This window comes from Arachis ipaensis, chromosome B6 (assembly GCF_059453495.1).
Source record: "Arachis ipaensis isolate K30076 ecotype BB chromosome B6, ASM5945349v1, whole genome shotgun sequence".
NCBI classification, from domain to species: Eukaryota; Viridiplantae; Streptophyta; class Magnoliopsida; order Fabales; family Fabaceae; genus Arachis; species Arachis ipaensis.
The window spans coordinates 49,982,562-49,987,414 of NC_142441.1; the positions used below are offsets into that span (position 1 = coordinate 49,982,562).

General features: G+C 40.8%; 1 non-coding gene across 1 annotated transcript; it reads left to right on the plus strand.

Annotated features, from left to right (window-relative positions):
* The first annotated feature begins 2,551 nt into the window (after positions 1-2,551).
* Positions 2,552-2,655, plus strand: LOC148555506 (small nucleolar RNA R71). Its single transcript, XR_015886516.1, has one exon. It is a non-coding gene; the product is annotated as a small nucleolar RNA R71 (small nucleolar RNA).
* The last annotated feature ends 2,198 nt before the right edge of the window (positions 2,656-4,853 follow it).

The following is a 4,853-nucleotide window of genomic DNA, read 5'->3' on the forward strand; positions in this document are numbered from 1 at the left end:
TTTTTCAATCATGTCCGAAAAGATGGACAGCATGCATCTTTGGAAAGTGGCAGGTGCATTGCACAATCCAAAGGGCATGCGTCTATAAGCAAAAACTCCATATGGACAAACAAATGATGTTTTCTCTTGATCACTAGGATCAACTACTATTTGGTTGTAGCCTGAATATCCATCCAAGAAGCAATAGTAAGCATGTCCGGCAAGCCTTTCAAGCATCTGATCCATGAATGGGAGTGGGAAATGATCCTTTCTGGTGGCTTCATTGAGCTTCCTGTAGTCTATGCACATCCTCCACCCAGTGACGGTTCTTGTGGGTATGAGTTCGTTCTTCTCATTTGGCACCACAGTTATGCCACCTTTCTTGGGAACTACATGGATGGGACTAACCCATGGGCTATCAGAAATGGGGTAGATTACCCCTGCCTGCCATAACTTCATGACTTCCTTTTGTACCACTTCTTTCATGATGGGATTCAATCTTCTCTGAGCTTGAATGGAGGGTCTAGCATCCTCTTCTAACAAGATTTTATGCATGCATATGGATGAACTTATCCCCTTCAAATCAGCTAGGGTCCATCCAATGGCATCTTGATGAGTTTGCAGCACCTTGATCAATTCTTCTTCCTGTTCTTGGCTCAGGGCAGAGCTAATGATAACAGGGTGACTCTCATCACTACCCAAGTATGCATACTTGAGATTAGGGGGCAATGCTTTGAGCTCAGGTTTTGGTGCTTCCTTCTCTTCTTTCACTCTCTCTGGCATGCTTAGCATGGTTGTTTCAGCAGCCTTGATGTCACTATCTTCAATATCCTTGGTGAACTCCTCCCCTGCCACTTCCTTTATTGTTTCCTCAAAAGTTTCTTGTACTGCAATGTCCACTACATCAACCCTCATGCATTCCCTTAGTGATTCTGATGGATAGCTCATTGCCTTGAATACGTTAAACACCAATTTCTCATCATGTAGTCTAAGAGTGAGTTCACCCTTTTGTACATCTATGATGGCTCCAGCAGTAGCTAGGAAGGGTCTTCCCAGAATTATTGAAGCTTTGGTTTCTTCCTCCATATCTAACACCACAAAATCAGCAGGAAATATAAAATCTCCCACTTTCACCAACAAATCCTCAACTATCCCATGAGGGAATTTAAAAGTTCGATCTGCCAATTGGAGGGCCATTCTTGTGGGTTTAGCTTCCTCAATCTTCATTCTTCTCATCATTGTTAGAGACATCAAATTGATACTGGCCCCTAAGTCACACAAGGCCTTCTCCACCATGACTTCTCCTATGATGCAGGGGATTTGGAAACTGCCTGGATCCTTCAATTTCTGAGGCAATTTGTGCTGGATGATGGCACTGCATTCTTCAGTTAACAACACAGTTTCCTCGTTTCTCCAGCTTCTTTTCTTGGTCATTAATTCCTTTAAGAATTTTGCGTAGAGTGGCATTTGCTCTATTGCCTCAGCAAACGGAATGTTGATTTGAAGCTTCTTGAAAATCTCCAAGAACCTGGAGAATTGGCCATCCTTTTCACTTTTCATCAAACGTTGAGGATATGGTGCTTTAGGTGTATAAGGCTTCAAGACCTCTTTTTCTTTTTCTTTTGTTGTAGACGATATAAAAGATTGTCCTTGTTCCTTATCTCTCACAATTTCCTTTGCTTCATCCTCTGTGGTTTCCTTTGAGATCTCCTTTAGATTCTTTCCGCTTCTAAGGGTTATGGCCTTACATTCTTCCCTTGCAATAGCCTTGGCAGCATGAGAAACGCTTGTCCCAGGGTTTTGCTTAGACAAATACACAATTTGATTTTCTAGCTTCAGGATGGCAGCTCCTTGGTTTTGCAGGTTAGAATTTACTTCTTCCTTAAAAGCTTTCAATTCGGTTATGTCTTGACTCATGGTTGCAAGCATTCCTTCTATCCGGTTCAATTGATCTTGAAATTGTTGGTTCGGATTAGGTTGGATAGGTTGATTATTTTGGCCATGATATGGTGGTTGAGGGTAAGTGTTTTGTGTGGTTTGGTATGATCTTTGGTTGGAGTTTTGGTATGTGGAATTGTTATGTTGGTTGTGGTTGTAAGGTTTGTGATTTTGTGGTTGGGTTTGTTGGTTTCCCCACCCAAAGTTTGGGTGATTTTTCCATCCTGGGTTGTAAGTGTTGGAGTGTGGATCATATGATTGCCTTTGTTGGTTTCCCACATAATTGGCCTCTTCCCAATCACCTCCTTCAATGCTTACTTCCTCTTGATCTTGTGTGTGTGTTGCAGCTACTTGCTTTGTTTCTAATTGCCTGGTAAGCTCTGCTAGTTGCTTGGCAAACACCTTGTTTTGGGCTAGAATTGTATCAACATGGTTCAGCTCCATGACTCCCTTAGTGTTGTGCCTCTCTGATGCATAGTAGTACTCATTCTCAGCCACTGTCTCAATCACTTCAATGGCTTCTTCCACAGTCTTTTTCCTGTTCAATGAACCTCCTGATGAATGGTCTACAGCCTTCCTTGATTCATAAGAGAGTCCATCATAGAAAATATGCAATTGCACCCAATCATGGAACATGTCTGGTGGGCATTTCCTTGTCAAGTCCTTGAATCTCTCCCATGCCTCGTAGAGAGTTTCACCATCTTGTTGTCTAAAAGTCTGAACCTCAGATCGAAGCCTATTGACCTTTTGTGGGGGGTAGAAACGTGCCAGAAACTTGCTTTCCACCTCATCCCATGTTGTTAGACTCCCCCTTGGGAATGATTCCAGCCACTTAGCTGCTTTGTCCCTAAGTGAAAATGGGAACAAAAGTAGTTTATATGCATCTTCCTGGACTCCATTGGACTTCACAGTGTCACAAATTCTCAGGAATTTTGTGAGATGTTGGTTTGGGTCTTCATTAGCACTTCCACCAAATGAACAATGATTCTCCACAAGTGATATTAGCTGTGGTTTGAGTTCAAAATTGTTGGCCTGAATGGGTGGTTTCTGGATGCTGCTACCACAATTCCCAGAGGTTGGGTTTATGTATGAACTAAGAACCCTCCTCTCAGGAATGGCATTGTTTCCATCAGCTCTCTCATGGTTGTGAACTTCTCTATCCATGTTGAGATCTAGAGCTTCCTCAAAATTGTCCTCAGATTCTCCTTCAGATTCCTCTTCTCCCACTACTCTCTTCCCTCTTGCTTCCCTTCTCAGTCTATGAAGGGTCCTCTCTGGTTCGGTATATGGAGGAGTTGATGTCTCTCCTCTCCTACCTGTCATACAAGAACACAGCACAGGCACAAACAAGTGAAATACTCTTGGTTACTGGAAGAGTATGGTTAGAGCAATTGAGGAATTAATTCAAACAGTTAGTGAGTTAGTTGCTTGAATTTAAAGGCATAAGGAAAGAAAGCATGTAACCGAGTGCAGAAATTAAAATTCAACAAGTAACTTGAACAGAATTAACAAAGCAAGAGAAAATTGCTCAATCTAGTTAGCTTCCAATTTGAGAATTGTCAATCGAAAACCAATCCCCGGCAACGGCGCCATAAACTTGATGCACATAAACTAGTTATGCTACGATTTAGGAAATTGCACGATCGGCAAAATTCCTTCCGGCAAGTGCACCGGTTATCGTCAAGTAAAAACTCACAATAGAGTGAGGTCGAATCCCACAAGGATTGGTTGAGTGAGCAATTCGGATTAGAAGTGTGTTCTAGTTGAGCGGAATCAAGATTGAGATGAGAATTGCGGATTGTGAAATTGGCGGGAAAAGTAAATGACAAGAAATTGAAATGGCGGAATCTTAAATTGCATGAATTAAAGAGCAGAAACTAAATTGCTGAAATTAAAAGGGAATGGGGGTGATTGCATGAATTGAGTTGCAGAATGTAAAGAGAAGATGTAATCAGAATTGGGGGATTCATTGGGTTATAGGAGATATTGAGATCTCCGAATCAAAACATGTTTATCTCTTCCTCAAGCAATGCGTTCATTGAATTTTGCTTGGCAATCTTATATGATTGGATCCCAATCCCTTGGCTCACCAATTCTCTCTAAAAATGAACAAATTCCCAATCCCTTGGTTTAAATGTTCATAAGAAGAGATGATGCTCGATCACTGATTATACCACACAGTTTCATGAACCACAATTTGGTAGGATTACATGTCACAATATCCATCCAAACCCCAATCCAATTCACTGTGAGAAAGCTTCTCTAGCATGAATCCTCCATTCCTTTCCCAAGGTTCCGAAGGATTCCAATTATGGGTAGTTTTTTTCCCAAGACAACTACTCAATGGAATTAGATCGAGAAGCTTTCTAACAAAATTCAAGAGAAAAGATTGAAGAAGAAGATAAACTATTATTGATTCATTGAATTACAATAGAGCTCCCTAACCCAATGAAAGGGGGTTTAGTGAGTCATAGCTCTGAATTCAATTACAAAGATATGAAAACTAGCTCAAAGTGAAGGTAAAAGTCCTTCTAACTTAAATTCTATCCTATTTATACACTTTCTATATTGAGCTTTTGTTGTGCTTCTTGGGCTTTGAGGCCTCTCCCTGCTTTCCTTTTGCCTTGGGTTTATGATCCATAATCTTGATGAGGCTGTTGATCCAAATTCTGTAACATTCATTGAGCCAACTTAGTGATAATCAAATAATGACACATGACTCAATAAATTGAGATTTCAAACTCATCAATCCTTCAGGCCCAATCCCATAAACCATGATATTCAATTGGGTTTCATACCAGAGTAAGTTTAAGTTATTGTTTGTGCTCAAAAACTAACTTAAACCGCAATATTATTGGCCAAGAAACCTTTTCCAAGAGTGGCGTTTAAGTTGCAGTTTAAGCTTAAACTGCAGCTTAAACGCCAGATACTTCCAG